Raw genomic sequence first — 25,720 nt, forward strand, 5'->3', positions numbered from 1 at the left:
GGAAGTTGCCTTTTCTAATCACAGGTGGTTTGCTTGTTGACCCATTACCTGGACTCCCGTGTTTTTTCTAGGATTTACACATGGAATTAATCTAAGCTAAGGTATTGCAAATGTTCTTTTAAAAATGGCTTATAATATCTCCACCAAGAATAGTGCAAAACAAAGTAATTTAAGACCTCATTACGGAGAGGACAATAAAACATTCAGGACCCACATTTCATACTGCCTTGGTGGCTTTATGTACTCCCTCTGACCAAGGCCACCCCTGAAGCCGACCCACAGAAAAAGGTTGGATATAAAAAACGATGCAGTAACAGTGAGAACATTAGAAATATTTTCCAGCGCATTTTCCAGTGCAACAATGGGAGCAGGAGTGAGATGGTGGAAGCTATGGGAATGAATGAACATGAGACAGTACAGTCAGTAAAGAATCATTTCTGAGGAAAGTTGGCTAAGAGGGTCAAGAGAGAAAAGGGAAGGGGAAGTTTTGTGCTTTGTTTCTTTAATGGTGGATGACTTCTGAGTGAGTTGAATTGTCAAAGGGAAGGAGTTTGTAGAGAAGGAGAAATGGAAGAGCCCAACTGAGGAGAAATAACTGAACGGGCTTGCAGAGGAGGAAGGAGGAGAACACAGATCAGAGTGTGTAGGAGAAACTGGCCTTCAGCATCCTGAGGGCACCTCCCCAGAGAGGAAGGGAGGGGTGAGGCCAGGACGGGTATAAAGATGAGATGTCGGGTCAAAATGCAGACCCGAAAGAGTTTCACCTAACAGATTAGTGTTTCTGAAACAAAGTAGGTTAGTTCGTCCTTTAGGAAGAGACTATCTAGGGGTAGGGGGGTGGGATAGGGGATTTTGGGAAACTGGAAATGTTTAAAATAATCTGTGCAGGACAAAGGGTAGAATAAATTTCCTGGAATATATTTCCATAAATGGGATTACTGAGTTAAATATAAGATATTTTATGGTTTTTTATAAGCATTGCCAATTTTGCCTCCGAAAAAAGGTTTACTTACTATTAGTTCAGCATTAGAATGAGACGGAATCACCCGAGCCAGGCCTGCTGGATTTCTCTCTTGCCTTTCTCTCCAGTTTCCTTTCTGTCACTCTTACTGACGTTCCCGCAAGCACACTGGCCTTTGCCCTTCCTTCAGCCTTCCCTTCCATTCCTATCACAGAGCTTTGTTCGCCCTCTTCTCTTGGACTGCAAGGCCCAACATCATTCTTTAGAGGGACATTCCTTGAAGTATCCCACGAAAAACTGCCCCAGTCCCTGGACCAATCACTCTCTAACCCCTTCCTTTGTTTGAGTTTCTCCATAGTACTTATCATTGTATGAATAACATTGTTTATTTTTATTACTATCTATTTCTTCCACTAGAATACAGAGTTGAGGAAGACAGGTTCTCTTTGCGGCTCAGGAATAGTCCTAAAAATCTTGAAAAATTTCAAGATCATACGCTAGTGAGCGTCAAAACTTAATCTAAAATTACAGGATTTAAAAGAACATGGAATTGATAGAAGGGAAAATAAGCTAACTGAGCAGAGCAGAGAGTGAGAAAAAGACCCATCATATGTGGACACTTGATGTTTGACAAAGGTAGCACTGCATATCAGTAAGTGCCGTTTGGTCAATGGATGATGCATATGGAAAAGAAAAACGTATGTATATATTGCACCCCTCTTTGATTACTGGTAGAAGAAAACTGGAAAACTATATTGTAATTGTGTGGTTCACAATGATTTCTGTCTTAGGAATCAAATGAAACCATAAATGAACCATGAATGAAAAGACTGATACATTAATTGCATTAAAATTAGGAACTTTGGTTCATAAAAAGACATCATTAAACCATAGATTGGGAGAAAGTATTTACAACACATAAAACTTACAAAGTGCTTGGTTGTATAATGTATAAAGAATTTCTAAAAGTCAACAGGAAAAGGAAAGACAACACAATATAGGCACCTCAAAAAGCTGAACCCATAAAAAAATGTTCAATCTCATTGTTCACCAGGAAATGCAAATTAAAACCATGATGTGACAGTGCTGTATACCACAAGAATGGCTAAAATTAAGAATACCAAGATTTTACAAAGATATTGAACAATTTTAGCTCTCATCTACTGTGGGGAGGTTAGTACAATCACTTTGGAAAAGGGTTTGTCAGTATCTACTAAAATTGAACATGTGTATACCATATGCCTCAATTCCAATCCTATATATATAGCCAGAAGAAATGCTTACACGTGTATAGCAAAGACATGCGCAAGAATGTTGATAGCACCACTATTCATAATGACCCCAAATTGGAAACAATCTAAACGTCCATCAACAGGTGAACGGATGAGTAGCTGGTGGCACATTTGTGTATAGTGGAGAGTATCAAACACAGCGGCTAACAAAGGACCGCCGTACAAAAAACGGTGGATCTCACAGATACCGTGTTGGAGGAAGGAGACCAGACAGGAAAAGTACAGACTGTATGCTTCTATGCATGCAAATTTCAAAAGCAGGTAAAACATACATGGGTAGCATTCAGGAAGATTACCTTACGGGGGGATCGTAGTATAACAGAGGCTTCTGGAAGGCTGGTGGTAATTTTTGTTTTTTTTTTTTTTTTTTGGTACGCGGGCCTCTCACTGTTGCGGCCTCTCCCGTTGTGGAGCACAGGCTCCGGACGCGCAGGCTCAGCGGCCACAGCTCACTGGCCCAGCTGCTCCGCAGCACGCGGGATCCTCCCGGACCGGGGCACGAACCCGCGTCCCCTGCATCGGCAGACGGATGCTCAACCACTGCGCCACCAGGGAAGCCCGCTGGTGATAATCTTATTCATCACTAGTTGATATGTCGATTTAGTGAAAATTTATCAGTGAATAGTTAACAGTTGATGCATTTCTCTGTATATAAGTTATAATTAAATATAAAAATATTTTCGAAAAAAACAAACATGTAGAAGCCATTGTGCAGGATCCTATGGAGGGTACAAGAATGTGAGTAGCACACATGCTGGACTTCAAGAGGCTTATAAAGCAGTGAGAGAGGTAGGCAAATGCCTGATAAACAGTATTCAAGGTAGAAGGTTCTAAAGTGAAAGAGTAAAAGAGACTATGTAATAAAATGAAAGAGGAGGAAATTAGTACCAAAAAAAGCTCATGGCTGCACACACACACATTGGAATATTACTCAGCCCTGAGAAAGAAGGAAATCCTGCCATTGTGACAACATGGATGGGCTTTGAGGACATTATACTAACTGAGATAAGTCAGACAAAGGCAAACATTGTAATGATATCAATTTCATATGGAATCTAAACAATCAAACTTATAAAAACAGAGTAAAGGGCTTCCCTGGTGGCGCAGTGGTTGAGAGTCCGCCTGCCGATGCAGGGGACGCGGGTTCGTGCCCCGGTCCGGGAAGATCCCACGTGCTGCAGAGCGGCTGGGTCCGTGAGCCGTGGCCGCTGAGCCTGTGCTCCGCAACAGGAGAGCCCACAATGGTGAGAGGCCCGCGTACCGCAAAAAAAAAACAACAACGAGTAAAGTAGTGTTTACAGGGGCTCGGGGGGGAGGATGAGAGGGATGTTGTTTAAGGGTACAAACTTGCAATGAGTAGTAAATAAGTCCTAGATATCTAATGCACAGTACAGTGAATTTAGACAATATTGTATTATAGTAGCAAACTTAATTCTTTCAACCACAAAAACGAAAGTATAATCATGTAACATGATAGAGGTGCTAACTGCTGCTGTAATGACAATCATATTACAATGTGTAAAGGTATCATATCTACATGTTGTACACCTTAAATTTGTATAATGTAAAAAAAGAAGCTCAGGTTAAGCTTCATAGAAGCAGCAGCTTTTAAGCTGAATGTAGAAAGGTGTGCTTTTTGTAGAAAGAAAGAAGAGCTTTCCTTTCAAAGGAAATAGTATAAACATATAATATCAATAAAAGTCATAGAAATTCTGGGTATATTTGAGAATGTCAGGATATCTATTATTCTCTTGAGAGGATTCATAATATCAGTCCAGAGGGAGAAAACTAGAAGGTAGTTTGGGATAGATTCCATCAAGTCCAGGATGTTAACATAGAGAATTTGTCAGCAAATTCTTTTTGTAAGGTAAGGTAACACTACCTACTCCACAGGATTGTTGAGAAACCTCTTTATAACATGCTGCAGCCAACTCTTATTAAGTGTTGCCCTTGTCAGGCACTATTCCATCTGTCTTATAACACTTAACTCATTAATCCCCAAAGAACCCTATGAGATAGGTTTGTCTCATAAACCCTATTTTATAGATGAGGAAACCGGGATACAAGAAGGTTAAATAAAATGAAATGACCCAGCATTCTGTGGCAGAGCCAGGATTCAAATCTGGCTCCAGAGGCCTCAGCCCATTACAAACAGTGGTGGACAATGTTGCTAACAGAATCAGACTCACACACTCTGGTTCATCTCCAGACTTCAGTACCTGTTTGCCCCCTTGGTAATGCATGTGCACACACATACACACATCCTTGCTGATAAAAAATATATTGGCCTCAAAGTATATTTGCCTTAACGAAGTTGAATAAGAAAAACATATTCTGGAAACTTGCTTCTCCTTTCATATTGCAGATTTACAAAATAAAAGGAATCCAACTCAGCTGCTTAGTTTTCCACTTTTTGCTGATGGCAGGTCCTGGCTGGCTAGGAGCTTTCTGAATGACTGTGTTTCCGTTCATTGTGGTTGGATAGCATGCAGAAGAATCTCAGAGACTTTCAGTTGGAATGATGGTGGCAGGGCAACTGCACATTCCTAAAGTATTGCAAATGAACTTTTGCCCCCTTAATCATGGGACAAACACAGACGGCCTAAAGGACTTTCCTCCTTTGCCTCCCGCTCTACTGGGCTGTGCGCAGCCTTGTTACCGTGCTGGTTCTGTGTAGACATTTTCCAGCATAGCATAACCTCTAAGATTTTGCAGGGAGTGACACATCTCCCAGAATGTGCCAGACAGATCTAGAGTGATGGTCTTCAACCGAGCAATATTTCCACCTGCCCCTCCAACCACAGACATTTGGTGACGTCTGGAGATGCTTTGGGTCATCCCAGCTGTGGGGTGTGCTGCTGCACATACTGCAACGCACAAGACGCCCCCCCCCCCAAATAAAAGATGATCCAGCCCCAAATGTCATTAATTCCGCTGTCGAGGAGCGTTGACCCAGAGTACCTGTAATCCCTTCTTTGAAAGTCATTTCTGGGGAAAGGACGTTGAATTAGAGTAGATGTCCCCACGAGCATCTCCTGCAAGGCACACCTGGAAAATGCAGATAAAACCCAAAATGTGATACCACTGTAAACCTAGCGAAAAGGATAAAATGAAAGGGAACGGAAACACTGAGACCTGGTAAGCTCCGTAGCCAACTGAACCTTCATAAAACCACTTTGAAAAACTGGCTGTATCTAATAAAGCTGAATATGTGTAAACTCTGTAATCCAGCAATTCCACTCCAAGGTTTATAGCCATCACAGATATGTCCATATGTTCACTAAAAGGACGCAGCAGCCCTGTTTGTAGCAGCTCTGTTTGATCAAACCAAACACTGTTTAATAACAGAATGGGTAAATACATTGTTCTATAGTCATACAATTGCACACTGTAGAAAAACAAGGGGAATAAAGGCCTCCAACTCCACACAATAATATGAGTGAATCTCACGAAAATAACGTTGAGTGAAAGAAGGCAGTCATACCAAAAACATATTATATGATTCTATTTATATAGGGAACAAAATGGGCAAAACTGATCTATGCTCTTGTAAATCAAGGTAGTGGTGCACGGGCTTAGTTGCTCCGCGGCATGTGGGATCTTCCCGGACCGGGGCACGAACCCGTGTCCCCCGCATCGGCAGGCGGACTCTCAACCACTGCGCCACCAGGGAAGCCCTGCCAGTTGTTTTTTTGTTTTGTGTGGTTAGCTACGTGATGCTAGGAAATTCCTTAATTTTCTCTCTGCTTCAATTTTCTTACTTGTAAAGGGAGGATGACAATCATATTAAAAAGAAAAAAATGCTCTATTTGTGCTTGATACTATTGTACTTGTTAACATAAAACTGTACTACTACGAATAACTCTAGAAAATTGATTTAATGTGAAATGATGGGATCCTAAGCAAAACTTTTGGAAGTGCCCTATCTGCAGCTCTGCACTGAAAAGTCATTTTCTTTCAGTTCTTTCTGCGCGATCCCCTTCCTGGACCTGTGGTATGGGAGGGCGGCGCGGGGAGTGCTTAAGCTATGGGCAGTTCTGGAGGGGAGGGAGGCCCCCCCCGCCTACAAGCCACGAGGGCACATAGTGTACAGTTTGTAACATCAGTGTTAGTACTGGCGGCTGGATAGAGCTTGTCATTTCAGCCCTAGAGAAAGGTCCTGCTGTTGAAGGCTAGTGTCGGCAAATAACATTTTAAATGTTGTACAGCATATGGAAATTTCTATTACTGCAAACATTTGGTTTGGTTTTGTGCCTGTTCAACATATTGCACATTTCTAAATTAACTGTACTCTATATAGAGCACAGTTATGATTCATGTCCCCGTTTTCCCTGTGGGCAGAGGACTCGAAGTTGGTGCTGCACTCTTCTGCACAGTCACGCGCATGGATTGAGTCCCTAATCACTTTCTATGCAGAGTCATGAGGGGAGCTGCTGAATAGGCGTGGGGACTCCAGCTGTTTGTTTAGTATATATTGTGCTTGCCGAACTCTGACCCTTCGAGAACCAGGAGGAGAGCAGAAAATTGCAATCTCAGTTTCACCCCACTGCCAATTTGCATGTCCTTCATTTGTGAGACTGATCCTCTGGTGGAAGGAACTGGGGGTGGGTCAGTCATGCTACCTTATGTGTTGGTGTCTTTATATAAAATGTAGCCTCCTTATAATAAAAAAGTATTGTTAATTTGAATCCACTTTTTGGAGCCATTTATCATTTTTGTTTTTCAGTGTTAAAAAGAGTAATGTATATTTAGAAACTTTGAGAGTAGAAGTGTAAGTCAGAATACAAAATATTTCCCATAAGATGATGAATACATGGGAGTTCTTTATACTATTCTGCTACTTTTTTTTTATACAGCAGTTTCTATTAGTTCTCTATTTTATACATATTAGTGTATATATATCAATCTCAGTCTCCCAACTCATCCCACCACCACTTCCCCCCAGTATCCCCCCTTGGTGTCCATACATTTGTTCTCTACAACTGTGTCTCTATTTCTGCCTTGCAAACTGGTTCATCTGTACCATTTTTCTAGGTTCCACGTATATGTATTAATATACGATAATTGTTTTTCTCTTTCTCACTTACTTCACTCTGTATGACCGTCTCGAGGTCCATCCACATCTCTACAAATGACCCAATTTCGTTCCTTTTTATGGCTGAGTAATATTCCATTGTATATATGTACCACATCTTCTTTATCCATTCGTCTGTCGATGGGCATTCAGGTTGCTTCCATGACCTGACTATTGTAAATAGTGCTGCAGTGAACACTGGGGTGCATGTGTCTTTTTCAGTTACGATTTTCTCTGGGTATATGCCCAGTAGTGAGATTGCTGGGTCATATGGTAATTCTATTTTTAGTTTTTTAAGGAACCTCCATCATGTTCTCCAAAGTGGCTGTATCAATTTACATTCCCACCAACAGCGCAAGAGGGTTCCCTTTTCTCCTCACCCTCTCCAGCATTTGTTCTTTGTAGATTTTCTGATGATGCCCATTCTAACTGCTGTGAGGGGATACTTCATTCTAGTTTTGATTTGCGTTTCTCTAATAATTAGTGATGTTGTTAAGGAGCTTTTCATGGGCCTCTTGGTCCTCTGTATGTCTTCTTTGGAGAAATGTCTATTTAGGTCTTCTGCACATTTTTGGATTGGGTTGTTTGTTTTTTTAATATTGAGCTACATGAGCTTTTTATATATTTTGGAGATTAATCTTTTGTCCATTGCTTCATTTGCAAATATTTTCTCCCATTCTGAGGGATGTCTTTTCATTCTTTATAGTTTCCTTGGCTGTGCAAAAGCTTTTAAGTTTCGTTAGTTCCCATTTGTTTATTTTTGTTTTTATTTCTACTACTCTAGGAGGTGGGTCAAAAAAGATTTTGCTGTGATATATGTCAAAGAGTGGTCTTCCTATGTTTTCCTCTAAGAGTTTTATAGACTTTCCTTCAAGACTGCTTTGGTAGCAATATACAGATTCAATGCAATCCCTATCAAACTACCAATGGCATTTTTCACAGAACTAGAACAAAATTTTTCACAATTTGTATGGAAACACAAAAGACCCCGAATAGCCAAAGCAATCTTGAGAAAGAAAAATGGAGCTGGAGGAATCAGGCTCCCTGGCTTCAGACTATACTACAAAGCTACAGTAACCAAGGCAATATGGTACTGGCACAAAAACAGAAATATAGATCCGTGGAACAGGATAGAAAGCCCAGAGATAAACCCACACACATATGGTCACCTTATTTTTGATAAAGGAGGCAAGAATGTACAATGGAGAAAAGACAGTCTCTTCAATAAGTGGTGCTGGGAAAACTGGACAGCTACATGTAAAAGAATGAAATTAGAACACTCCATAACACCATACACAAAAATAAACTCAAAATAGATTAAAGACCTAAATTTAAGGCCAGACACTATCAGACTCTTAGAGGAAAACATAGGCAGAACACTCTATGATATAAATCACAGCAAGATCCGTTTTGACCCATCTCCTAGAGAAATGGAAATAAAAACAAAAATAAACAAATGGGACCTAATGAAACTTAAAAGCTTTTGCACAGCAAAAGAAACCATAAATAAGATGAAAAGACAACCCTCAGAATGGGAGAAAATATTTGCAAATGAAGCAACGGACAAAAGATTAATCTCCAAAATTTACAAGTAGCCCATGCAGCTTAATATCAAAAAAACAAACAACCCAATCCAAAAATGTGCAGAAGACCTAAACAGACATTTCTCCAAAGAAGATATACAGACTGCCAACAAACACATGAAAGAATGCTCAACACCACTAATCATTAGAGAAATGCAAATCAAAACTACAGTGAAGGATCACCTCACACCAGTCAGAATGGCCATGATCAAAAAATCTACAAACAGTAAAAGCTGTAGAGGGTGTGGAGAAAAGGGAACCCTCTTGCACTGTTGGTGGGAATGTAAATTGATACAGCCACTGTGGAGAACAGTATGGAGGCTCCTTAAAAAACTAAAAATAGAATTACTATACGACCCAGCAATCCCACTCCTGGGCATATACCCTGAGAAAACCGTAATTCAAAAAGAGTCATGTACCACAATGTTCATTTCAGCTCTGTTTCCAATAGCCAGGACATGGAAGCAACCTAAATGTCCATCGACAGATAAATGGGTAAAGAAGATGTGTCACATATATACAATGGAATATTACTCAGCCATAAAAGGAAAGAAATTGAGTTATTTGTAATCAGATGGGTGCACCTAGAGTCTGTCATACAGAGTGAAGTTAGTCAGAAAGAGAAAAACAAATACCATACACTAACACATATATGTATGGAATCTAAAAAAAAAAAAAAGGTTTTCAAGAACCTAGGGGCAGGACAGGAATAGAGACACAGACGTAGAGAATGGAATTGAGGACACAGGGAGGGGGAAGGGGAAGCTGGGGCGAAGTGAGAGAGTGACATGGACTTATAAATACTACCAACTGTTAAATAGATATCTAGAGGTAAGCAGCCACATAGCACAGGGAGATCAGCTCAGTGCTTTGTGACCACCTAGAGGGGTGGGATAGGGAGGGTGGGAGGGAGACACAAGAGGAAGGAGATATGGGGATATATGTACATGTGTATGTATAGCTGATTCACTTTGTTATACAGCAGAAACTAACACACCATTGTAAAGCAATTATACTCCGATAAAGATGTAAAAAAAAAAAAGAAAAGAAAAGCCTGCTTTCGCTATTTGGGGTCTTTTGTGTTTCCATACAGATTTTAATATTTTTTGTCTACTTCTGTAAAAATGCCACTGGTAATTTGATAGGGATTGCATTGATTCTGTAGATTGCTTTGGGTAGTACAGTCATTTTCATAATATTGATTCTTCCAATCCAAGAACAAGGTATATCTCTCCATTGGTTTGTGTCATCTTTGATTTCTTTCATCAATGTCTTATAGTTTTCTGAGTACAGGTCCTTTACCTCCTTAAGTAGGTTTATTCCTAGGTATTTAATTCTTTTTGTTGCAATGGTGAATGGGATTGTTTCCTTAATTTCTCTTTCTGATCTTTCGTTGTTAGTGTATAGGAATGCAAGAGATTTCTGTGCATTAATTTTGTATCCTGCAACTTTACCAAATTCATTGATTAGCTCTAGTAGTTTTCTGGTGGCATCTCTAGGATTCTCTAGGTATACTACCATGTCGTCTGCAAACAGTGACAGTTTTACTTCTTTTCCAGTTTGTATTCCTTTTATTTCTTTTTCTTCTCGGATTGCCGTGGCTAGGACTTCCAAAACTGTGTTGAATAATAGTGCCACGATGGACATCCTTGCGTTGTTCCTGATCATAGAGGAAATGCTTTCAGTTTTTCACCATTGAGAATGATTATGTGCTGTGGGTTTGTTATATATGGCCTGTATTATGTAGAGGTAGGTTCCCTCTATGCCCACTTTCTGTAGAGTTTTTATCATAAATGGGTGTTGAATTTTGTCAAAAGCTTTTTCTGCCTCTATTGAGATGATCACATGGTTTTTAGTCTTCAATTTGTTGATAAGGTGTACCACATTGATTGATTTGCATATAGTGAAGAATCCTTGCATCCCTGGCATAAATCCCACTTGATCATGGTGTATAATCCTCTTAATGTGTTGTTGTATTCTATTTGCTAGTATTTTGTTGAGGATTTTTGCATCTATATTCATCAGTGACATTGGTCTGTAGTTTTCTTCTTTTGTAGTGTCTTTGTCTGGTTTTCATATCACGGCAATTGTGGCCTCCTAGAATGAGTTTGGGAGTGTTCCTTCCACTGCAATTTTTTTGGAAGAGTTTGAGAAGCATGGGTGTTAGCTCTTCTCTAAATGTTTGATAGAATTCACCTGTGAATCCATCTGGTCCTGGACTTTTGTTTGTTGGAAGGTTTTTAATCACAGTTTCAATTTCATCACTTGTGATTGGTCTGTTCATATTTTCTATTTCTTCCTGGTTCAGTCTTGGAAGGTTATACCTTTCTAAGAATTTGTCCATTTCTTCCAGGTTGTCCATTTTATTGGCATAGAGTTGCTTGTAGTAGTCTCTTAGGGTGCTTTGTATTTCTGCGGTATCTGTTGTAACTTCTCCCTTTTCATTTCTAATTTTATTGATTTGAGTCCTCTCCCTCTTTTTCTTGATGAGTCTGGCTAAAGGTTTATCAATTTTGTTTATCTTCTCGAAGAACCAGCTTTAAGTTTTATTGGTGTTTGCTGTTGTTTCTATTTCATTTATTTCTGCTCTCATCTTCATGATTTCTTTCCTTCTACTAACTTTGGGTTTTGTTTGTTCTTCTTTCTCTAGTTCCTTTAGGTGTAAGGTTAGATTGTTTATTTGAGATTTTTCTTGTTTCTTGAGGTAGGATTGTGTTGGTATAAACTTCCCTCTTAGAACTGCTTTTGCTGCATCTCATAGGTTTTGGATTGTCGTGTTTTCATTGTCATTTGTCTCTTTCTGATTTCCTCTTTGATTTCTTCAGTGATCTCTTGGTTATTTAGTAACATATTGTTTAGCCTCCATGTGTTTGTCTTTTTAATGTTTTTTTCCCCTGTAATTGATTTCTAATCTCATAGCATCGGGGTCGGATAAGATGCTTGATATGATTTCAGTTTTCTTAAATTTACCAAGGCTTGATTTGTGACCCAAAATGTGATCTGTCCTGGAGAATGTTCTGTGTGCACTTGAGAAGTAAGTGTAATCTGCTGTTTTTGAATGGAATGTCCTGTAAATATCAATTAAATCTATCTGTTCTATTGTGTCATTTAAAGCTTGTGTTTCCTTATCAATTATCTGTCTGGATGATCTGTCCACTGGTGTAAGTGAGGTGTTAAAGTCCCCCACTATTACTGTGTTACTGTCGATTTCCTCTTTTATAGCTGCTAACAGTTGCCTTATGTATTGAGGTGCTCCTATGTTGTGTGCACATATATTTATAAATTGTTATATCTTCTCCTTGAATTGATCCCTTGATCATTATGTAGTTTCCGTCCTCATGTCTTGTGACATTAAAGTCTATTTTATCTGATATGAGTATTGCTATTCCAGCTTTCTTTTGATTTCCATTTGCATGGAATATCTTTTTCCACCCCCTCACTTTCAGTCTGTATGAGTCCCTAGGTCTGAAGTGGGTCTCTTGTAGACAGTATACATATGGGTCTTGTTTTTGTTTCCATTCAGTGAGCCTGTGTCTTTTGGATGAACCATTTAATCCATTCACATTTAAGGTAATTATTGATATGTATGTTCTTATTACCATTTTCTTGATTGTTTGGGGTTTGTTTTTGTAGGCCGTTTTCTTCTCTTGTGTTTCCCACTTAGAGAAGTTCCTTTAGCGTTTGTCGTAGAGCTGGTTTGGTGGCGCTGAATTCTCTTAGCTTTTGCCTGTCTGTAAAATTTTTGATTTCTCCATCAAATCTGAATGAGATCCTTGCTGGGTAGAGTCATCTTGGTTGTAGATTCTTCCCTTTCATCACTTCAAATATATCGTGCCACTCTCTTCGGGCTTGTAGAATGTCTGCTGAGAAATCAGCTGTTAACCTTATGGGAGTTCCCCGTAAGGGAAACTTATTATTGCAAAATTCTCATTGTAAAAATGACCCATACATTTATCATCCAGATTTTATGTCTATTAGCATTTTTATCTGGTTCCATTAGATCTTTTCCATATCAGTGTTAATTTGCTAAATGCTGGTATATTCAATGACTGTTTATTTCAACTTCCTGCTGAAAGTTGGCAGCACTCGAGTTTGACCTGCTGGCCCTTATAAACAGGGGAATCATCTCAACTTTTGTCAGGAATAGGCTTTAAATCCCAAAGTGCAAGCAAATTAAAAATTCTCATGATAATAAAGTGTTCCAGTGTTGTAACTGTCCTTAAGCATATAACCCACTGTCTGGTATTCAGTAGTAAGTGGGATCTCAAGAAATGAGCAGAAGAGAAATGATGTAGTATCATCAAGTCCTTGGACCTCATAAATTGGGAGTTCCAGAGTGAATCCACATCAGCTTGAGTTGAGAGTTGGCTTCTCTCCCTGAGTAACTTTTGAAACTTGAGGTTACATCATGGGTGTTAGCTGCTGATTCTCCCACTCCGCCTTCCATGAATGGAAGGCTGATGATTTCCTGAGAGACCCCATGTCCTTATCAGGCTGCCTGTCACAATCCTGTTCAGGTGCCATATACCTACATCACTGAAAACAGTGAAAAAGAAAACACATTAATCAGGGTTGTTAATTGTACCGCAGGAGACTACAGACACCAGAGCATTTTTATTTTCTACTAACTGGAAAGAAAACCTTGCCTTACTAGAGCCATTACTCCAAGACAAAGAAACTGCTGATGATGTGTGATTATCCATTGGGTTGGTAAATTTTCTTATAGTCTTTGGAGGTTTAGAGCAGTGGGCTTGGTTATTGCTTAATGTAATACAGTAGGAATGGCAGTGCATTTGCTGCTGCACTAATAAATAGACTTGGGATTTGGAAAATTCCATCTGGTCATGAGGGTCACACAGCTTATCTCTTCCATGGTCCTTTCAAGCACAGAGAGCATATCTTTCTTCTTTGGCATCAAGGTGGATTCCACCTAAAGGAATAAAGGGGGTTTTGTTTGTTAAAGGAATGGCTGATAGAGGCCTTGGACAGTGTGTAAGAGAATACATTTCACCCTTGGCACCCCTACCTTCCTTCAGAGGACCCAGCTGGCCTCACCTGTCCATGGGGGACTCATCTGCTCCTCCCCATTCAGACTTGTCCTCACTAGGAGAACCGCTCTTTGTTGCTGACTTGTCATCTGACCCTGCTCTAACACGCTGGAGAGAGGAGGTATAGAATTGTTGTTAAGGTGCCTCTCATTTTCCTTCTCTGATGGCCTGGGTTCTGTCAATTCTTAGATGAGCCTGAACAAGTTACTGGAGCTCAGTTTTCTCATTGGTAAAATAGGGTCAATAATACTGCCTACTTCGTAACATCAGTATAAGGAATAAGTTAGTTAATACCTGTATTGGTACTCAGAAAAGTATCAGGCATGTAGAAACCAACTGGTTCTGGTTCTTATTGTTTTCCATTTCCTTGGGGAAGAACTCCTCTTAGGGGCTTGATTTAGTTCAGTGCTGTGGATTGGATGCTGGCCAGCAGTTTCTTACAGTCTGTGTATTACACAATCCAGGCATCCAAACCACATACTCAGGCTTCCAGTCCTGTGCTAGATGAAGCACTATCAAATCACAGGATGTTTCAACTGGGAGGGGACAGGTTAATGTAATATTTTAATTTTTTAACCTGTTTTCAGGTTTATTCTTCAGCAGTGCGCTCTTTATTCCCCAGGATAGCTCTGATGCAAGTATTTCGAGATGTTGAAGCAAGTTCTTCCTGAAACACACTGTATAGCCAGCAATCTAGTCTGCTTTTATGTAGTTAGAAGCAAGCAGGACTGACACAAGGCAGGAGTGAATTTTAGTCTATTTTAGATCTTTTGAATTCACAATTTAGAGCTTGAACTCTCCCTTTTAGGGGAGAGTTCACATTCTAGATGCCTAGAGAAAAGTCAGAATTCATGACCAAAAAATAAATATGTTCAATGCCATTCAAATGGGAAAATACCCAAGACACACACACACACACACACACACACACACACACACACACACACACACACACACACACACACACACACTTCACGTGTGGTGTGAATTCAGGTAATTTCTTCCCTGAGAGGAAGCTCTTTCCGGTGGTCGGACTCCATATGCCTCTGTGCTTCTCTCCTAGATAGATTCATAGCTTCACCACTGGAATGTTGAGAAAATAATAAAAGCCCCTTACTCCCTGGTGAAATGACGGCCCAGAGAATAATGGAAGAAAAGCGAAAACCGTTTTTGCTTATTTAACATCTGTGCTGACAATATCATTTACTGCTTTCCCTTTCCAGGAAAGTCACAGGGAGATGTAAAAGGTTCGCTACTCTCATACCTATGGAAAACGTTGCCGGCGGGCAGTGTATTGATCAAGGTGCTGAGGAGGAGAGGCACTCGAATATTTACCCAGAGCACTTCACCAAAAGTTGCCCCACGGGTGTTCAGAGGGGGCCCTGGCAGGCTCTTGGCACCAACAGCATCTCCTCGGTTCTAAGGGACCGTTCATTTCTCCTGGTGCTCCCCACGCCCTCTTCCTCTCCCCTTACAGCACTCTTTAGGAAGGTGTTTTATGAACTTCTGTGCCTCCAGCAAGAATGTCGTTTTCCTAAGATCAGGAGTTAGAACGGGAGCTTCAGGAACCTGGATTCTCAGCCCCAGGAAAGTGGCTGCCCAGTTTCCTGGGCAGAGACTGTGTGTGACCCGCATCACATCTGGAGACAGATGCTTCTTTATGAGATGCAGTGCCACTCTCAGTCTCCTGTCCTCCACGCGCTTTCATTTTGAATCTCTCTTCCCCATAAACAGCTCTACATATTGGTGCAAGTATAAGCACAGGTACCCCATTTTTGCCTCTAATACTGGACGTGAACTTGGTCTAATCAAGACTGCCTTTTTATTGCTGTTTCCTACTCTAACTCGAAGTAGTATAATTTTATGAAAATGGATAGAGTAGTGCTGCTATCGTAATATAAACAGGAATCACTGTATATATTTCATATACTGAAATGGGTCCATTTTGAAACTCTTGGTGCTACTCTTGGTGCTCGGGCCAAGCTGGTAGCCCAAAGGGAGAGCACTGCTTACAGTCTGTCCAAACCACCAGGATACTTTGCTCTGATTTCAGGTAGACTCCTCACTGCTTCTGCTATTTTTCTAGAAATTAATTTCTTAAAGTCTTAGAAGTAAATAGACGTCGTCGTATGGCTTTTGCTGCTAATTTGCAGTAGGTGATAACAAACAGATTTATTTTTTAAACTGTAGGCAACTTACATTTTGTTTTGAGGGTTTTCTTAGACAAGAAAGAAACAAATTTTGGCTAGAAATAAAATAGATTTTTTTTTAAAGACCAGATTTCTTTATAAAGGATGCAACATGTTCACATAATTTTTATTCTTATTTAGGTACATCCTAATTCATATACACAGAGGCTCTATATCTCTATATCTATATCTGTCTCCTAAAATGTGTGTGACACACAGTACCATATATCATATGTGTATTTGTATATACACATATTTCCTGATTGATTCTAATAGAGTTGCTTTATAAAATATGTTTCTTCCTGGTTACAATTAAACACATAAACATATAAATTATATTCCTTCTGGTTACAATTAGTTTTTCTTTTCTTTTCAAACCAGCAGGGATTGAAGTTATTGCTTTAACATTGTAAAATGTAGGTTTCATTTAATTCTCAGCAAATTTATGTGTCCATTTCTGTTGAAGCTCTTATTTCTTTTTTTATCAAACCCCTTGTCACACGGTGAAGGAAGAAGTCTTCTAGCATTAAAAAAAGTTTCTTAAACTCTTCTTTTTTATTGACTCAAAACTTTCATCAGAGAAAACCCTGCATAAAAGCTAACAACCTTTCTGATTGAATGGGGGGGGGGGATGTGGACACCCTGAGCCTTGCCTGCCTTCGCCTCCTTCCACCAAAGGTGGCCATAAATGGACTCTGCAGACCTACTAACGTTCACTTTGTGGAATGTGGTTTGTAAATAGAGCATAGGATATACTTACACTAAAAAAAAATTAAAATTCAATTTGTGTTCTGTATTTTTACTTACTAAATACGGCAACCCTATTTACAAACTACTATTTTAGTGAAAAGAGTTCTCAGTTACATAACAGAGAAGATTTACCCATAGCAATATTTGTAAATATCTGGAACAAGGGATAACTTCTCCAATTTCAGTTCGCCAACTAATAAAATGAGTATAATGATCAAGGCCCTAACTACCTTCCTAGCTCTTCTAAAAAATAATTAAACTTTAGCTCAAAGGTTCAAGATACATGAAGTTATCATGGTTATTAGCTTTTTAAAAAATTCTAATAAAAAGCACTAACTCCTAACAGCATATTGAGTCATTTATAAAGTGCTTAATAACTAAACATGCAAAACTCACTCTGTTTTCTTCAAGCTGTATTGTAATATGGATGTAAATGATTTAATAGGTATTTTAAATAGATTGAGTTTCATTCTTTAAATAAATTTCATATGTGAAGGAACAACTCCATGTATAACAAAAAGTAATTGGACATATACATATTTCCATATATACCATAGGCTAATGAAAGTCAGAAAGTGGCTGGGAGTCCATGACAAAACTATATAGAGGCAAATTTTAGTTGTCTTTAATGAGTATTTTATTTGTGACTAATACTTCTTTCCTCTATTAGCCCATGTCTTGCTCAGACGCACCTTTGGGGCTCCCAGAAGGTGACCACTGCACGGAGCGTCCCAGGGGCTTTTACCGCCAGTGCTGATCTGCTCGCAGAGTCTCAGTTAGAAACTTACAACCAACTCAGTTTTAATGCCGCCCTTAGGACCTGTAGGTGCCATAGGCAAGGCACTGATAAGATATTAATAAGGGAACAGGAGCAAAGGAGGGGAAGAATATACCATCAGCACAAGGAAAAAGGGTAAAGAACACATAGAATCGGCAAGGCAGGCCTCCTACCCAAAACCTCAGAAGCAGTTTACTTCAGGAGGTATCAGTGGCATACTTTTATAGGAGAACTGGGGCCTCTAGGTCCTGCTGAATTAAGGACAGAAAGACTGTAAATCTACTGAGTTTCTAGAGTTTACTCGATAATGCAAACAAAAATAAACCAGTGTCAGTATATGTGGTTCAAGAACGTCCAGAAAGGCGATGGAGCCAGTAATCCCTTGTCACTATCAATTAAGTACATCCTCTAACAGCCTTGACTTGAGGCTGTTAATCTTCACACCTTCCTTTGGGGCCCCTGGCCAGCCGCTTTGGAGGTCTTAGTGAATCTCTGACCAATTTAGGCTACGGTCAAGTCACAAAAACAACAGCCAGAGGTGTAATAAGGTATTCTGTGAAGAATCCGTGTTCAGTATTATTAAATCAGCTCTGCTGTTGGATAGCTGATATCACAGTTCAAATAAAGGCAGTAAATCTGTGAATGGCAATCCAGCAAGTGAATGGAGAGAGAATCAAACGTTACCTAGACAGGATACTTCACCTGGTCAGACCATGACAAAGTCTTCAAAATTAGCAGGAATAGTGGCTTCCCTGGTGGCGCAGTGGTTGAGAGTCCGCCTGCCGATGCAGTGGACGCGGGTTCGTGCCCCGGTCCGGGAGGATCCCACGTGCAGCGGAGCGGCTGGGCCCGTGAGCTGTGGCCGCTGAGCCTGTGCGTCCGGAGCCTGTGCTCCGCAACGGGAGAGACCATAACACTGAGAGGCCCCCCAAAAAAATCAGCAGGAATAAACAGTCTCTTGCTGTGATTTCAGTTTAACTTGGATCACTTTTTTAAAAAATCTGATTTAGTGACTAGTTTAGCCATCCTATATTGAGTCACACATATTTTAGGTGGGAGAGACTTCAGTCGAGGACTCTCTATCCAGCTTTGCCCTTGAGTTATAACAAGCTCTTAAAGGGCTTACGTATTTGCAGGGTGCGGGGGGAGGGGCGTTCATTAGTTGTCCTCAATCCGTGCAGGCATCTCTTGAGAAGAAGGTCATTTTAACTAGTCCCTAGTAAACCGTCTGCTCTAGTCACTGCTGAATATTAATTTCCAGGTTGTGAGGCCCCTTCAGCTGCAGTGATTTTTTCTTACTACTTCTCTGCCCTTAATGAGCACAAGGAATCCACTCAAACAATACCTGGTATGATGGTTAATTAATTTTACATGTCAACTTGGCTGGACCACAGTGCCCAGATATTTAATCAAAGGTTATTCTGGATGTTTCTTTGAGGGTGTTTGTGGATGAAATTAACATTTGAATCAGTGGACTTGGAGTAAAGCAAATTGCCCCCCCATGGCATGGGTGGGCCTCATCCAATCAGTTGAAGGGCTCGATAGAACCAAAGACTGACCTCCTCTGAGCAAAAAGCACTTCTGCCAACAGACGACCTTTGGACTTAAATAGCAATATTGCCTCTTCTCTGGGTCTCCAGCCTGCCAGCCAACCCTGCAGATTTTGGGCTTGCTAGCCTCCATAACTGCATGAGCCAATCCCTTAAAATAAACCTCTCTCTCTCTCTTTCTGTCTGTCTGTCTCTGTCTCTCTCTCTCTCTCTCTCTCTCTCTCTCTCGAGCTTCCTTGTGGTTCTGTTTCTTTGGAGAACCTTCACTAATATACCTGGCTAACAGGAACTGCATGGGCTAAGACCCTTTCTTCTTACACTTCTTTCACTCTTAACTCAGAAGCTCTTTCCCCATATCAGGCTGTTTAAGACCTCATCTAATCTGCCAAGGCACGTGAGGGTTGGTGAAGGTGTGGAGAAATAGTCACTGTTGTCGGTGCTGGTGAGGTATGAATTGATAAGCCACTTTGAAGAATAAATTGGACGTATTCATTAAAAGAAAAAATGCCAAAGTCTGTGATATATTTAAACCCTAAGGAGAAAGCTGTAGGAAGCAGAAAATGAGACAGTTCATCGAAAACACCCTGTGTAATTGGAAGTAGTACTGGTTTGGTGCCCGGGTGGCGCACTTACCTACCGGGGGATGGAAAACATCCTCTCATTCCCGCGCGCGAAGCGAGATGTGGCTGCGGAGAGCATTGGATGACACCAGCCTCTCGGGAGCCGCGCTGCACGCCCGCGAGCAGAAATCCCTGGAAGAGGCGGCAGTGGCTGACGTGGGTGAAGAAGGGACCCAAAGGTAGGCCAGCATCATTTACAATGTGATGAAATGACTTCCAGATCCTTCACATGCAACAGAGGCCTCGACAAGAAGCGTGTGATTGGGAGAGAGCATGGGTGATGGATGCCCTGTGATCCTCTTTGAGGCTCTGGGGCCCCTAGAAGTAATCAGGAGACTATCATGGGGACAAAATATAAGTCTGTGATGCTAATATGACACATTTCAAGGCCAAGGCTCTTGCATCCTAGGAATTACGAATTACCATACTATTCAGAAAATAAAGCATTCGAGTGTAAGCTGGCCTCCCTCCCTGTCCCTTTACTTCTCTGCTTAATGGCCATAGCCTGATATATTTCTTTTGAGCTAACACCCCTTACACTATGGGGAAACATTTCAATGTTTTAAGAAGTAGAAAAAGCGAGAAGACATATAAGCAGGTCATTTTAATTCTTTAAGGGGGAAAATGATACTTCTAACCTCTATGAGCACCTGTAGTTAAAGAATCCAAATTTCTATTACTTACTATTATAACTAACAAAAAGGAAGCTGCAAACCTGTTTTTTCTCCCTGCCTTGCAGTCAGTGGACACAGAGGAACATGTGGATGCTTACAGGAAGCACAGTGATTCCCTTGTAGCAGTAACACATTTACTGATATGTTCCTGGATGATGAAAAATAAAAAGCAAAAATATTTGTTCCCCATTTATAGATGGGAAACCCAGGCTCCAAAGAGGAGAAGGAAATTCCACGAGAGTCTAAAAGTGAATGAAGTGAACCAAGCCCTCCTATTGACTCTAGTTTTTCAAGTAGCTTGCCTTGCATCCCTTCCCCTTGGGAAATACTGCAAGACAGCCAATGGCTCCTCTAGCATCCATGCCCCTTGACATTTGACTTTTCAGTTCCTCCCAGAAAAAGGATGGTGGTGTGTATTTCTACATGCCTTGATTGGGCTTGTCATGTATCTTGCATTCGTCAATAGGAGGTGAGCCCTTGAGATACCTTGCCTGGTTCCATTCACTCTCCTCCACCTCTGCCGCTGCCAAGGGAAGAGCTACCTTAGCTACCACCTGGCTCAGCTGACGTAGATTCACTCCTCTCTGCACAGCTTATAGCAGCTGACCTAAAGGAGTCAGTCCACAGCTGCATGAGAGATGGCACTAGCAAAACAACATACTCTCTAATGGATTCTTACTTAATGGACCAAATGAACAATGTGCATAATCCCCAGATGATATAGTTTCAAATATATTAAAACAGACTGTATAATTAGTCAATTAGAACAACTATGTAAATTTTATATTTTGTGAAGGGGGGGAAATGTTCAGAATTATTCACCAGAACCATCACCAGAATCTAATTTCAGAACCTTTTCATACCCCTCAAAAGAAATACCGTGGCGGTTTAGAGTCACCCGTATCCCTCCCCTAGCCCTAGGCAACGGCAGATCTGCTTTCTGTCTCTACATATTTGCTTTTGGGGCATTTCATATAATTGGGTCATATAACATGTGTTCTTTTGTGTCTAGACGTCATCTTTTTAAAGGAGTGAAAAATGGAATCACTATGATACAGAGATTGGATTTTTTGAAATTTAACAAAAGTTGTTTAAGATTATGCATAGAAGTTATTTCTAAAAAAAGGTGAACTCAGGGTTGTTAGAAAAATTTAGCATGAATAAAGTCTGTTGCTTTACTTACAATGCACTAAACCATTTCATGACACAAAGAAGATTAAACAGAATCCATACAAACACACATCATATAGAGTTGCACTGAGATACATTTCACAAGTTTGACAAACGCCGAATAATCTTTTTATGGCGGGCCAGTCTGTGAGTCCTATGTGATAAAGGGAAACATAGTCTTTGGAACACAAAATAAGCGCAGAAGGAAAGAAAAATTGTGTTTGTTCAAAAACACCCTGGTAGTTATTTCCAAACTTATTTCAAATTCAGGCTTTGCATCTCCTACAGCTTCTAGGAGAAATATGAAAACCTGCAATATATATATATATATATATATATATATATATGTATGTATGTATAGACAAGGACTCAATACAGATAGTCATAGTTTAAATGACTTCACCTTCTTAAATGACACTGTTCAACTCATTTGAAACAATCAGCCATTCCTGTTTTTATGTAACATAAATCTGAAACCAAACACTGAAATAACATGTAACAAACTTAACAGGTATTTTGACTGCTCAGAGACATATGGCCAACTTTCTAGGGAAGCCCTAAGTGTCTTCACAAATATAAGTTGTAATTCTTGAAGCTTTCAAAGAATAATATATTTTAAAAAGAAACAGTTAACACATGTAAGGCACTTCTGATAAAATACACCTTCAGTTAGATAAAGCGGTCCATTGAAATTAGGAGGGAGAAAGTCAAGAGTAATACCATGATACCTTCATAAATCCAAGTGGAAAGGGAAACCTGTATGAAATTAAATGGCAAAAGAATAACTTGTAACGTTCACCAGCATATTCAAACTCTCCTCATTAAGTAGCCCTGTTTAATAGTAGCTGGGAGTGGCCCCAGATGGTGTCACGTATCCAGGGTCCTGGTAGAAATGACCCCTGTAACGACAGACCAAGAGCCTTTCCTTCATTGCTGTGCATTAGTTAAACATGCTGATGAAAGATGCACCTGGGCTCTTTGGTCCGTCTGCCCTTGTATTTCATCTCCGAGTTCTCTGGTTCAAACTCAGGGGGTTCATCCCTGACCTACCCAGTGCTGAGTTTGAGTACCCCCAATGCTGCATTAATTAGAGTACATGTATCAGCATGTTAACATAATATTTAACATGTAAAGGAATGGTTGGCAGAAATTATACATTTATGCTTGTAATGGAATAGTGAGGAAAATAAATTTTTTCTTGCTACAACACATATGGTTCCACTTTCATGGTTCCGTTGGTCTCCCGGGTTAATGACATCCCACCATATGCCCAAGAGCAAAGAGTGATGGAACTGACATGCTGCTCAAACGGACTGAAACAGGCTGAATCGTGTGTCCTCGGCCATAAAATGCCATTCAAGTGACCCCATAAGCTGACATCTGCCCACATATTGTAGACATTTGGGGCCAAGTTGCCCATTTGTTTCTTTCTGATCTAAATGTAAATATTATACCTGAAAACATTTACAAGTACAGTCTTCTTTCTTTTTTAGAGGCTGAGGAAAGGCCAGGTCAGTTGGGTACCAGTTACAACCTTACTTTTAAGCTTGACTTTATGATACTTTCAATGTGTCTTGATAAATCATATGCTTTGCTTCAAAACAATTAAGTCCTTGTAATTGACATGAAAACTAGTATGCAGTTTTTTTTTTTCCCCTCAAAGTACAAAACAACCTTTGAAAACATAATGTAATCCTTGCAAGTAAATAGGCTTTTCAATCAGTAGTTCTGGATCCTGTTTGATCCCTGCTTTTATGTGATTAAATCTCTCTACTTTGCTTGCCAGTGTTATTCCACAGAGCACCTGAAATCTGATGAGAACAGAGGGAAGTGTAGAGATAGGCAGTTTCTTGCTTCTTTCTCTCAGTAAATTTGCTTAGAAAAAATGAAAAATCTGTCAAGGTGATGTCACTGGTGTTCTCTTTATATTTATTCAAATGAGCTATTTCCTTATTGACAAGTAGCAAGATAATAACACTACAAATCCAGAGTTCAAACACTGCTTCTCAGTGTGATGTTGGGGTTTTTTAACAAGAGAAATCCTGCAGGTGCGAGTCACAATTTCTGTACTAAACTTAATGCCTTTATACATTCCTCTCATTAGCATCCTCTGTTCAAAGAAGAAAATGTGGCGTTAAGTGACACTAAGTAATGATACTGAAAGAACAATAAAATTTGCAAGAAATTTTACCCCTTCATGAGATTACTATGGTTTTTATTTGGGGAATTAAGTTATGACAAATCTGCCTGCTACTGTTTCTCTGTGGAGAAAATACAGTTTTAGCGGAAGATGGCTGATAACGTGTGATCATAATGCTATGTTCCAAGCATCCCACTGAGTAAATTCGTTTGGTATCCACATTATATGGTAACTGATCCGAGTGTAGGCTCTGATTGTTCACATATGGACTCTCTAAATAGTCACAGAAGCAATCAGACAATTCAGCTGAAATTGTTTTACTGTTGTGTGTATCTGTTACAGCTAAACACTGAATAACAAGTAATGAAAGCAACAGAAAACTACAGTTGATAGTTATTATTTTTTTCACCATGCATGATTATAGAGTTCTATGGCTTTCTTTTGGAAGTAGAATAACATTGGAGTCCTTGCCATGACTTATAAGGTCCTATGTAATCTGTCTCCTGTCGATTCCTCCCAGTTCCTTACCAGTTCCCCTCTGCTCATTCTGTGTGGCTGCATAGATTTCCTTAAAGTTCTTTGCCCAAACCAAGCCTGCTCCACCTTCAAGGCTTTGTACATACTGTGCCTTGTGCCTGGAATGGTGTGGGGTCACTCCCTCTGTCTCTTCAGCCCTTGACTCAGATGGACTTTCCTTAACCCCCTAACTACAACAACACCCTACTTGCCCACCGTGCTTTATGTCCTTAATGTGTTTCTCCTTAACCTTTTTCTTCAGAGCACTTATCGTTTCTTGACACTTATTACACCTTTATTTTCATATTTTCTTCCGTCTTCTTTTCCCACAATGAAGAAAGTACCATAAAGGAGTTACGTTTAGTTTATGGTCTTATTAGTATTTTATTACATGTGTACTAGGTTTACCTTAGTTTTAATAATTAAATGCTTTTTCTCTATGCCTTTCAGTAAGTAGTATTTTTCTGTTATAAGATAAAAAAAATGTTCTGTGTTCCAAATATATCTCCTTTCAACTGATGGCCAGTATACATTCTTTTCACATATTAATACCATGCCTCTTTACACTTAATGCAGAAGAGATCTAGCCTATAATATATTATTATTAAGCTATTTTATTTTTTAAAACTATAGTTCATTCTTTAATTCGAAAAATGTTTATTAAATATATATTATATGCCAGACATTATAGTATTACTTCAATTTATCTTCAAATTAACCCTCTAGGGTAAATACGATGATTAACAGCATTTTACTGAGGGAGAAGCCAATGAAAAGAGAACTAGGATTTGAACCCACATCATGGGGACTAGAATCCAAACTCCTAGCTTCCATACAGTGCGTTTTCCCATAACCTATCTGGGATATGTAAAATGTAGGCAAAAGTCAAAGGGACAAAAATGAGCAGCGTTCAGATAATGGAGAGCAGTGTAAGTCAATTTCCTTCTTCGAGATTCTCTAAGGAGAGGAGAGAAGTGGGACAAAGGATATTACTTAGGAGACGGTCCTTAAAAAGTTCATTCTGGTTGCCTTTTGGTAGATGGATTAGAGAAGGAATCAGCCCAAAAGACCTGTTACGAGGTTGATACAGTAACCTAGGTTATTTTAGCATGACGGGGGGATGGCAGCGGACATTGAGAACATATAAGCACCTTTGAGAGCTCTTTAGATGGTAAAATGGCCAGAATTTTGTGAGAGGATGTCACGATAATGCCTAGGTTCCTGGCTTGAGTGAATAGAGAGCTAGTTTCAGCCACAGGAACCGGGGACATAGACAGGGAGGCATACGGTCAGGTTCGTCCTGTTGAGTTTGAGAGCCTGACGGCATTCACGTGGAGCTGTGCCTGTAAGCAGCTGCATGTGCAGGTCCGAAGTC

Source organism: Kogia breviceps, chromosome 19 (assembly GCF_026419965.1).
Source record: "Kogia breviceps isolate mKogBre1 chromosome 19, mKogBre1 haplotype 1, whole genome shotgun sequence".
Taxonomy (NCBI): Eukaryota; Metazoa; Chordata; class Mammalia; order Artiodactyla; family Physeteridae; genus Kogia; species Kogia breviceps.